This window comes from Aedes aegypti, chromosome 1, assembly GCF_002204515.2.
Source record: "Aedes aegypti strain LVP_AGWG chromosome 1, AaegL5.0 Primary Assembly, whole genome shotgun sequence".
NCBI classification, from domain to species: domain Eukaryota; kingdom Metazoa; phylum Arthropoda; class Insecta; order Diptera; family Culicidae; genus Aedes; species Aedes aegypti.
In genome coordinates this window covers 236395841-236408449 of record NC_035107.1, presented here as the reverse complement: position 1 = coordinate 236408449, position 12609 = coordinate 236395841, and the positions used below count along the sequence as shown (strand labels likewise).

Sequence of the window (12609 nt, the reverse complement as noted above, 5' to 3'; positions counted from 1 at the left end):
AGTCGGCAAAAACATCACAGGGGTTTTAGTTCGACCACTGGGGTTGTTCGTATCTGACATTTCGTAAGCGACACGGAAAACAAAATACACACAAAATTTGAGTTTAAGCCAAAGGATGTGACAAAATCTAAACAAATGTTTTTTGGGCTTAAACCAACGGAAAACATTAGAAAATTGAGTAAACATGTGTTTTTGGTCTAAACTTAAGCGTTTGGCACTAAAATCAGGACAGGGCTTTAGGACCCTATTGCAAGACCTAATAATGATTAAATCTACTTTTTCTATACATTTGCAGTTTTCACACAAAATTTTTCATTTCTGACAGAATACAATACTTTTCTAAATTATCAAAAAATAGAGGTATTATGAGCATTGAAAGCATTACGATTTTCTTTTGCTTTGTGCACAGTAGAAAAAAAAAGTTAGTTCATGTTATTTTCGATGCACATTGGTCCGGTCGGAATATTGTGTAAGATTACATTAAAGTTGTTGAAATAACACGAATGAAATGATGTGATTGGTCAATTGACGTTGTTTTATATATTTATGACACGCAATAATCATGACGCGAATGATGTGAAACTAAAATGACGTAATGACCTCTTTTTTCGACGGTTCTTTTTCCAACCGAAATTCAGATTAACGACCGTTTTTATAAATGATCAATATCTGAAAAAGTATTCAATATAGAGCAAAATTGTTTAGCAAAATTGTTCAGTAGATTAAGGGCTAACATGAGGTGGTCATTGAAATGCGGAATTTTGCCACCAGGCAGCGCTAGTGAGCATCGAAATTTTGTGCTCAAGGATTATTATTATAAAAGCTATAAGATTCAAAATTTTGCCACTAGTGATCATGAAACTTTTGTTTTGCAGTCATCTTAGGATCCTGGCCACTTAGTTAGATAGCGCTTCCGGCAATGTTGTTCAGTAGGTCAAGCGCTGTGCTACATCATTATAAAAGTTATGAGGTTCAAAATTAAGCCAGTAGGCAGCGCTAGTGAGCATGAAACTTTTGTTTTGCGGTTATTTCAGGATCATGACCACTTAGAAATATGGCGTCTTCGGCAAAGTTGTCCAGTAGTTGAAACGCAATCTTTCTAAAAGCTATGTGATTCAAAATATTGTCAACATGCAGCGCTAGTGAGCAAGGAACTTTTGTTTTGCGGATATCTCAGGATACTGACCACTTAGATATATAGCGTCTTCGGCAAACTTGTTGAGTAGCTCACTTTTGCCCAAGACGCCATGTTTCTAAGTGGTCAAAATCCTGAGATATCCGCAATACAAAAGTTTCATGCTCACTAGCGGCACCTGGTGGCAAAAACTCAAATCTCTTGACTAAAATAATGGTAGCCCATGAGCTACTGGATAACTTTGCCGAAGACGTCATCTTTCTAAGTAGTAAAAATCCTAAAATATATGCAAAACAAAAGTTTCATATTCACTAGCGTCACTTCATGTAAAACCCTCCATTCTTTTGACTAGAATAATAATCGCCCTTGACCTACTGATCAACTTTGCCGAAGGTGCTTAATTTCTAAGTGGTCAGTAACTAAACTATCCGCAAAACAAAAGTTTCATGCTCACTAGCGCCGCCTGGTGGCAAAATATCGAATCTCTTGGCTAGAATAATGATAGTCTTCGAGCTACTGAAGAACTTTGCCGAAGACGCCATCCTTCTAAGTGGCCAGGATTCTGATTTATCCGCAAAGCAAATGTCTCATGCACACTAGTGGCGCAATTTCACTTGAGTAGTGTTGCCAGCTACGACCAAATTTTGAACCCTTCATGAAAAACTGGATTACAGTTGAAGAGTATTTCGCTCAAGTTTTGTGGTTTTGATCTTTTCTTTATTCTTCTTAAACAGTGTTGCCAGCCACATGAACATTTGTGCTCCGGCCGACTGTATGGCATGCAACACTTTCTTCAGCTTTGGTGAACATTCGGTGTTGTTATATTTTAAATTTATTGGTATTTGCATATCATACTCCCAAATAATTGGCTCTTTTGATAAATCGAGCAATGCTGCCTTCTATTACCAACATATGGAAACTTGAACGGCCATTTTGGAAAGTTCGCAACCCATGCGTCAACTTTGCTGAATTTCTCGGATCAGTACTTCCACATCTAAACGATGCTTTTTTCAAAAAAAAAAAAAACAACAATTATAATTCTGATTTTTTTATCGACCGATTCTTTTTACGACCTAAACCTAACTTTGTCAATGAAAAAACGAACAAATCTCAACCTTTTTTCATACATGAATATTGGAATAAACTTAAAACCTGTTAGAAAAACATGTGTCAATTAAACCAAATTGTTACTAACAGCATATTTTCCACGAGTTTGAAATATGTTTTGATAAGTTATCATACCAAATACCAAAGTTTTTCGAGCAAGATTGATAAGATTTTTTGCATAACAACAAGTAAAAATTTACCTGAACGTTATGTTCAAAACGATCGTACCCCGTTTGGCATAAGGTCGTTTGGCATAAAGCCTTTTGGCATAAAGTCGTTTGGCATAATGGCCGTTTGACATAATGGTCGTTTGGCATAATGATTGAGTTTGAATGAATATCGGCATTTTCGTATCTTTCACCGAGATCAACACCACTGAGCCCATAGCAAATTTTTTTCGTAGTTTCTCAATAAGCGTGGTGGTCGTTCAGAGATAATCCAAGCTATGAATGTCAAAAATTGTAGTGACATTAGAGAGCATAACCAAATAAAACTCGTGACGGGTCTGGTGGAAGATCTTTTTGGAATAATAATTTTCTTCACATCCCAGAACATAAAGTATCGTTGAGTTGTTGCGATATAGATAATTGAAAATAGTAAATTGGCAAAGAAAGTTCGCAGTTATTAACCCCTCTACCGGCAGCTTCATTTTTAACCGTCAAAAAAATATTCATATCGCGATAACTTTTTTGTTTCTAGATATTTTTGCACCATTTTTTCACAAGTTCTCAAAAAACTCTTCTAGTTTTAGAATCTGTGTCAAAATTGATCATTGGTCATCTGATCCGGATATATTCCAACATTCCTTGGGGGACCGACGCGTTGACCATAACCCACGTCAATATCTCAGGCTACATATTTTTTATCGTATTCGGATATTCACTTCTCGGAATGATACATTAATGCGAGTATGTTGTGAAAAAATGAAGCAATTTGGTGCAGCCGTCTTTGAGTAATGAGCATTTATGTTTCTGGTACCACACTGGACAAATAAAGATCTTGAAAACTCTTAAAAACCTCATATCGTAATTTTCAGATTTCTCCAAGAATACTGAACCGATTTGTATGATTTTTTCAGAGTAGCTCCTTATTACCTGGCATTGTATAGTACATGTTTTATTTTTTTGATAAATTGACCAAATACAAAATGGCCGCCAATATCATTTTGTATGGAGAATGTCGGTCCCCCAAGGAACATCGGAATATCTTAAAAACTAGATCAACAATGGTTAATATCGACACGGATTCCTAAACTAGAAGAGTTTTTTGAAATCTTGTGAAAAAATGGTTCAAAAATATCGAGAAACAAAAAAGTTATCGCGATTTGAAAATTTGTTTAGCAGTAAAAATTGAAGCTGCCGGTAGAGGGGTTAATAAAGGGACGCACATATTTTGCTGCAGATCAAGCTCTGTCCCAGTTTGTACGTAATACTTGATGAAAAATACTTGGTAGAAGTAGGAAAAAATTATTTGGAAAATATTAAAAGCTCTTATCCAGAGATCTATTATTGCAGCATAGTGCAAAAATAGCCTATATAAAAGAGCAGATTATTTTTTGATTAAAATGTTTAAGGCTCTAACACTAAATATCTTCTCACAACATAACTCAAATGAACAACACATTTTTGAAAAAAAAAATATAAGTGGCAAAACTTTTGAACGATTCAATATAAATTTTAATTTTGAAAGTGTACATCAAAAACATTGTCTATTATCAAAAGGAGGGAAAATTTGTGATTGAATTAATATTTTTCCAGCATATCTTGAAAGGAGATCTTGTGTTTGCAAAAAAATATGTTGAATGTTTACAGGTTCTAAAGTAATTATTATTCTAACAGCACATCTTGCAAGAAGTGCGAAATATATAAATGGTGAACATATAGCTTGACTAAATAATAAAATTTAAAACAGTATAAATATAAAGAACAGTTAATTTTTAGAAGAAGGCAAAATTTATGATAGAAGATTGAACGCCAAAAACTATTGCGGCATAATAAAACGAAAAGACATCAAAAATTGCGTAAAGAATCATAGCTATTGTCCTACTCTTCCCCGAATGTCGTTTCTCTGAATGTCGGTTCCCCGAATGCTAGTTCCTAGAATGACTCGTTTCCCCGAAAAGTGATGCAGTTTAAAAAGGTGCTATAATAGTCTTTAGTGGCTGGAAGGTGAACGAGCAAGAACGATAAGCAATCAAAAGAAGCAGGTATTCTGTCATTCTTGGCTATACACATGTTGGCAAAAATATTGAGGACGGTAAAACTCGAAAGAACCGCCAATTATATAAAGAAGGGTGCATATCAGATGGCCAGTTCGTTCACCACCCTGAAATGTTTAAAGTTACGACAAGTATGAGTGCCACAAACTTTTCGGGGAAGTAGACTTTTTGTTGAAGCGGGATATTCTGGGAACTGGTATTCGGGATACTGGCGTTCGAGGTAACGACATTCGGGGAACCGACATTACGGGAAAAGTAGCACAACCCATCAAAGTAACTCCAGTAATCGATTTCTCTTTTCGCTGATAACTTGAGCAGATCAATGTTATCAATTGCTGCCATTTTGTCAGTTGGGAACATAGGCTATGACTATGTATAAAAGAAGGTGAAATTTGTTTAAATTTCAAATCAACAGTTTTTATGCCTATAAAAAAATCAAATGTTTGATTAGGGTAAATTAGTGCTAAATCTATCAAAATCTTCAGTGCAAAAAAATATTCCAATAGCAGAACTTAAAATAAGAATTAATATTTGAAAGAAAGGTAATTTCTGCATAAATTATAAAATATTATTGACAATAACTTTCCTTATATGCTTTAGTTTATTCAAGAGCATATGATTGTAGAATAAAGTGACATTTTGTATCAATTTTTGTCAATTATTGACTCCACAACAAGCCTGATGTCATCAGAAAGATTCAAAAGAAACGTAAAAACGAATCTCATCTTAAGAAATTCTTGGTTTCAGAACTACGACAAACGACTATTATGCCAAACGACCATTATGCCAAACGACCATTATGACAAACGACCGTTATGCCAAACGACTTTATGCCAAATGACTTACCGCCGTTTAAAACTATGGAATCAGATCAAAAACTAAAATCTAATAAAGCTTTCACTTACACAAAAAGTTTCCATATTTACTGAGAAAATGTCTTGAATTTAGTTTTTCTTAGATCCAGACCCCAAATTTTGTAGGACAAAAATTGCATTCACCACGCAGATGGGTTTGTTAACGATAGAACAAACAAAAGTTTTATCAATTTATTTTAAAAAATTCTTTACTGCCGTAATATTTAACTGACATAATATTTAACTATGGTGTTTTATATTTCCGTTGATTAAATTATGTCACATTTTCAGAGAAGATGCTCCCATAAATACTATATATTTAAAAGCTGCTATTAACTGACAAACCTTTGAAAATGATACAAAATCTTAAGATCACAATTACTTTCCTTTCCTTCGATACATACCAGGATGGGCCATTATTGACCAAGTGCTTAGAGTCCGTGGCCATGAAGCAAAGCCATACTGAAGGTGGCTGGGTTCGATTTCCGGTCGGTCCATCCAGGATCTTTTCTAAATGGCAATTTCCTTGACTTCCCTGGGCATATAGTATGGTACGATGATACCACACGATATACAAATGCGAAAATGGCAACTTTGTCAAAGAAAGCTCTCAGTTAATATCTGTGGAAGTGCTCATAAGAACACTAAGCTGAGAAGCAGGCTCCGTTCAAGTGAGGACGTAATGCCAAGAGGAAGAAGAAGAAGAGGATGCTAGGATAAGTATCTCGAGTGTTGATTCAAACTTGATGGTCTTATTCCCGTTAATAACGGTTCCAGCCACACCGTGGTTAGCTTTCTGGTTACAATACAAAGGTGTGAACCGTCGTCATCTAATGATGCTCATCGACTTCGATTTAGTCGGCGAGACGAAGCTGACTTTGTGAGGAATCGCGCAGTTTGATAAATAAACAACCAACGGAAAGCGAAGAATTTGTGCGAGTGAGCTCAGAGCTTTAGAGGGGGGCCCGCAATTTGGTGATCTGTGGTGAATGAGCAATTCTAGTATCAACAACAATAACGAAACGAGTGAATAAACAAATAAATATAGCAAGTGAAATATAATACGAGACGCTGTGTCCAGTGTGGTATCTGCCGCCCAGAACGATTGGTTCTAGCTACGAGAGTGCGAAGCGAAACCAATGGGATGGAATAAATGTTGAACGGCGATTGAGACGTACGCGGCCACAGTGGAATGTGACACCTGTTTAAAAGTGATCTACCAAGCGAGGGACTACTATTGAGTTTTTGCGGTACTGTTTGCTCTGATGTGAAACTGGAATAACCTTCAGAAATTGGCGCTGTTTTTCCTAACGATTATTGCGATAATATTCAATGGATTGGTGATCTGCTGTAACGGGAGGTAGGTGACATGATTTTTGGTTTATGATTATATCTTGTTAACTTGACTTTTAAAGAAAAATGTATGATATCATAACATAAAAATCATAATTCAAACGGTTGTGCTACTTTTCCCTGAATGTCGCTTCTCTAAACGTCAGTTCCCCGAACATCCCATTTCCCCGAAAATATTTTGACACTCATAATTCATGTAATTAAGGGTGGTGAACGAACCGGACATCTTATATGCTTCTTCTTGGCATTACGTCCCAACTGGGACAGAGCCTGCTTCTCAGCTTAGTGTTCTTATGAGCACTTCCACTGAGAGCTTTCTTTGCCAAACTTACCATTCTCGCATTCGTATTTCGTGTGGCAGGTTCGATAATACTCTATGCCCAGGGAAGTCAAGGAAATTTTCATTACGAAAACATCCTGGACCGACCGGAAATCGAACCCAGACACCTTCAGCATGGCTTTGCTTTATAGCCGCGGACTCTAACCGCTCGGCTAAGAAAGGCATTATGTCGCTAATAATTAATAGTGTTTAAATAACAACATCTTTCACACCGTTTTAGTCATCCAATTTTGAAAATGCATGAATATGTCAAGCACCTCACTGTCCCAAAAACTTTCCTCATCATTACCAATTTCCGATTCTGTATTTTGTCACCAACTTGATCAGAATGGCAATGAAAACCGACAGTATTTCCATCCCGCATCATCCACCATCTCACTCAATAATCTTCCCAAGGTAAAGAACCAATTTCCGTTCGAAAACACCAGCCCCGGACAAATGATTCAACTCATCAGGGGGCCGCGGCGGTCGGAAAAAGTGGTGCCGGTGCCACCTGCAGTCGCGAAATGTGGAAAATCTATTGATTTATCGAGAGCGTCATTATTTTAGGCGGGTGCTTGTTTATGCGTACCCTGCCAAATAGATCCCACTGTGATTGTTTATTATAACCGCTCCTGCTTCCCCTCTGGAAAAGTACACACACATGGCACAGTACACGCTCCCTTATACCTACTAACAAGATGATCTGAATTTCCAATAGAGATTAAATTATCCGCTATTCACTGTTTTGAATATCACTAAATTAATTATGTTGTTGCAAGCGATATCCAGAACGTGGGACAGTTGAAATCTGGACGTATGGAATTTTGTTCTCCGCATTAATTTTGCTTTCAATTGAAGTTAGCGAAGATTCCTTTCTCTTCATGGTATTACAACAGCTAATCCATATTGGTACATCATACAACGTGACTGGTCTGAAAATTTGTTTGAATATCAAAAGTATGTTCTTAAGACAAAGTTTTGATTTTCTATTAATAAGGGGATAGAGACATTTTACATATTTGTTACATTTGGCTTGAATGCCCTCAATGTGATTTTTGAAAGTTAAATTCTTATCTAGCATGAGCTAGATATACTCAACTTCATTTGACCAATTTATTGAAGCCCCTCTCATCGTGACAACATGTCTACTTGAAGGTTTCAAGTAAAGAGCTTTTGGTTTATGTGGGAATATTATTAGATGAGTTTTGGAAGCATTAGGAGAAATCTTCCATTTTTGCAAGTATGAAGAAAAAATATCCAAACTTTTTTGCAATCGACTACAGATGACACGCAAGCTTCGTCATTTGGCGGAGAGGCCTGTGTCATCCGCAAACAAAGATTTTTGACATCCCTGAGGTAACTCAGGTAAGTCAGATGTGAAAATATTGGGCCCAAAATGCTGCCTTGAGGAACACCAGCTCTTACAGGAAGTCTTTCAGATCTGGAGTTCTGATGATTAACCTGAAGTGTACGATTTGACAGATAACTCGAATGCTTTTTCATGTCTAGAAGAACAAGACTAGTAAATTTGTTACACGTAAAAGTTGATGAGTGGTTGAATGTCCATGGCGGAATCCAAACTTTTCATTGGCAGACCTTCTCAAAAAGTTTACTGATGAATGAATGCAAGCTGATAGGACGATAACTGGAAGCTTCTGCAGGATTTTTTGTCTGGTTTTAAAACTGGCACAACCTTAGCCTTTTTTCCATTTGTCAGAAAAATATGCCAACTGAAAACATTTGTTAAATTCACAGAAAAAAATATCTCAAATTCTATATAGTGTAGACTGAAGCCCAAAGGGCGAACACATCTTACATTTTTTATAATTGGCGCATTGGCAGCTTCCCAAGTTCTAAAAATTTCGAATAAAGTTTCGATTCTAAGTTTACAGCTGCTTAATAGACTAAAGCAAGCTCAAGAGAATTTTAGGAACATTGAAATTCCAATTAAATTCCTAGGTGCAACCGAACAATATTTAGAACGTTCCATGCCCGCATCATCCCTATGGAATGCTGTTGAGCCTTAACCCGGCAGAGCACACTAGTAATCAGCGCTAGGTAGCTATCGTTTACCTTGCGTTTTGTTGGATACTCATTAGAATAACCCCAACCAGCATCCAGCAGCACCGCCGTCGATATCGTGATATGCAAAGCATTCGGTAAGCAATTGATGAATGGCACGCGTGCTAACACAGTAAAAATATAGATAAAATTCAATCATATAGCTGATGCTTCTTGGAAAAAATAATGCAAAATTGATTTGTTTTTGGGTTTACCCGAATTCGATTGATATTTTTACCTTAAACTTCGCTAACTTTTCACTGTGTCTGCACCACATGGTGATACTGAGCGCTGCTGCTGCCACCATAACAGAGACGGTGAAACAATAGAAAGCCTTTGTTGTGGCATTCCTGGTAGGATCGGATCGAAAATTTGCATGACAAGTAAGCGTACGTGAGAGTCCGTACGTGTACGCGTGTTTTCACGCTTGTGGTTTGAAGGGAATTAGATCGCACAATCGACACAGGATTGAAACTTAGAACACTAAACTTTGTAGTTGTGAAAATTTTGATTAAAGTTTAGCCTGAGCTGATTGAACATTTGTTATTATTTGAAGATTATTCAATAATAATTTTATTACCAATCGACTAACATACAATTATTCAAATCGCGATTGAGTTGCTCGGATTGTAAGTCTGATAGTTTTCCAAACGTATGTTTATGCTTGAATGCAAATGAAAGAATAACTGATTTCTTGTCATAACGGAAATCTTCTCGCTTTAACAAGGTAAAGTCAACATCCTTGCGAGTCGCTTCAAATTAACGAAACGTAGCAGATATTGCAAGTACTGAGTAGTGGTCAAGCGGACAGGTAATAATTGCACACGTCGACGCTTATTACGGCATGCTCCATTTATCGCATAGCGACCCACAGCGGGTAATAAAGGAAACTAACCGATCCTAGGTTGAACTGTGATGGTGATGATAACGCTGGCGATTTCTACAAGAGTCTAGTCTAGTCAGCAATTTTCGCTGACCGAAGAGAGAGTGTCGACACATTTGGTGTTAGTCGGTATGGTTTGGCATTTCCAATGAGGCACCGGGCTATCCAAATGCTGTTCCAAATACTTGTTAATTAAGAGGGATGAAGGGTGGTAATTGGGAAAATGAGTGCAATTTCGGCAGAAGTATAGCAGGAAAGTTGGTCCAATTAGTATCGTTTATCGAGAGATAGAGTCTCGTAACCCAGTTGTGTTCCACTAACTTTACCCCTAGTTGTGGAAAATTGTATACAAAGAGAATGCAACAGAAAGTGCATTTTGGGGAATGAGGTGTGAACCGTATGAATTATCATTTGACCGAATGCCATTTGGCCGAATACCGTTCGACCAAGAATAAAACAAGAACACTTCCTAGATATGAGCCTAAGGGTAAGAAAAAAAAAAACTCGCAGAATTTCAATTCAATTGATTGTTCCACCAGCTGGTGCATTCAGTTTATAGTTTGTTTGGGATATTCGTTTCAAATGTATTGAAAATTAACCCTATGTCACTGTTTTGTTCCGTCTACTAGTTGATCACGTTCAACTAAGCCCAGAATGGCAAATACACTAGCTGATACCCTAATGAACATAATTGCAGAAGGTTGTACCTGAATTTAAGTTAACTTTCATTACTCTTTCAATTGCTGAAAGTTTGGCACTCCCGTATAATCACTTACATGCATGCGCCTTGTGCAGCACCTCGCCCAGCGTCGTAGGTGGCTATGATGCGCTTAGTGGCAACCACCAATCTATTGCTGTTAAAGAATTACAAGCTCATTGCATGAGCTTAATTACAGATAGTTATGATATCAAGTACCATACAATATCAACCATTTTCCTGAACCAAAGAGTAGATGATGTGCGGTTCCCCATATGTTTGAGCTGAAAATCCTAATTTAATTTCAAACCAAAATCGCCAGCTCATGGAACGACCAAATGAGCTGATTTTTTCAGGAAATCTTCCTCTAACCCTAAGGAATAATCCGGAGGGGGGGTCCCATAGAACCACAACGGTATTTTTTCCCATACTAAGCTGGACCAGTCTACTGCCGAGCAGTTTATGAAGCATTTCAAATGCTAACGCACTTGATAATTGTGAATGACAATTATACTGATGTCCATTCAAAATGTGGTCTTCGGCAAAGATGTAGCTGGAAGGATTTCACATGAGAAGAGTTTGTTCACTATCCCATAAAATATTAAGGCGAAGAGGGCTGGACACAAAAAGGGTGGCGTTTTCCATAGTTATCTCTATATAAACTTTAAATTGCGTGTACATATTCCAATTTCTTACGAGTCATTTCAAACTTTGGGAGGATGCTATTTACCATAAAGTAAATCGATTAAGCATAGGGGAAACAAAGTTGAAAAAATTGCATCACTTTAGTATGTACATATGTTACCAATGATTTCTAAAGCTATAATGGATATTACAGCTTATTGTTTAAGAAGGACAATTGATCATTTATATTTAAATAGCTAGCTTTGTATTATAAGTTGGAAAATAAACAGTGCTGAAAGTGTATAAGTTGAAAGAAAAACCTTTTTGTGAAAAATCTCGGATGAAAATTGTTATCATATATATCATATAAAACAAGCCATTCTGAGAGTTTTCGATAAAAACCTAAAATCTAATGAAATTTTCTTTGCCTTCCCTGTACAATGTATTATATTCGTTCCTGCTGATAGAATAATCGTAATCAGATGGTAGTGCTCAGAAAATACCCTTTTGAAGTGTACATTAGTGTGGGACAAAATATAGATTCCCGCTCCAGTCCACTTTTTGGATTGCATTTAGGTCCCATAAGAACTGTGCAAAATTTCAGCTCGATCGGTGAAACTATATTTACACGCAAGCCGTTCAAAGTTTGTATGGGATTTACTATGGGAAAACTTACTTTTCCAAACAAAAATCGCCAGAGGTCGCCCATTGACCTCTATAAAAATTCTGAACACAGACTTCGATAGGTGTTTCTACGATGAAAAATATTGCCGAAGACCGCGAAACAATCCGACACTTGTAAAAAAAAGTTATTCAATGAAAACCTATTGGCAAGGTGACGTTGATTAACACGCAAATGAATAACAATAATAACAAAATTTGGCTAAATTTTCGAATAGAGTATGCTTAATAACTTTTTTCACAAGCATCGGATTGCTTTGCGGTCTTCGGCAATGTTGTTCATCGTAGAAATACCTATCGAAGTCTATGTTCAGCATTTTTATAGAGCATTACGGGCGACCTCTGGCGATTTTTCTTTGCAAAAGTGAGTTTTCCCATAGTAAATCCCATACAAACTTTGAACGGCTGGCGCGTAAATATAGTTTCACCGATCGAGCTGAAATTTTGCACAGTTGTTATATGACCTAAATGCGATCCAAAAAGTGGACTGGAGCGAGAGTCTAAATTTTTCATATAATCATGTCCCAGGCTAGTGTACATATCCTTGTGAGAGATTTACCAAGGAAAAGAAGAACACAATTAGTGTAATTTCGGTATACAAGTAACACTGCTTTCTCTTAGTTACTTATCACAAAAATAAAACAATGCATGCATGTAAATTTGACACTCTCTTG

The 12609-nt window shown here is 36.9% G+C and overlaps 1 protein-coding gene across 1 annotated transcript in view; it reads left to right on the top strand.

The window, feature by feature from the left end:
- Positions 1 to 12609, top strand: part of LOC5564696 (octopamine receptor) — a 307231-nt gene that overhangs the window by 7984 nt on the left and 286638 nt on the right. Inside the window, exon 2 of the mRNA XM_021837305.1 lies at positions 6173 to 6674. The gene's annotated coding sequence lies outside the window, so the exon portion shown is untranslated. The remainder of the gene's footprint in view (positions 1 to 6172; positions 6675 to 12609) is intronic.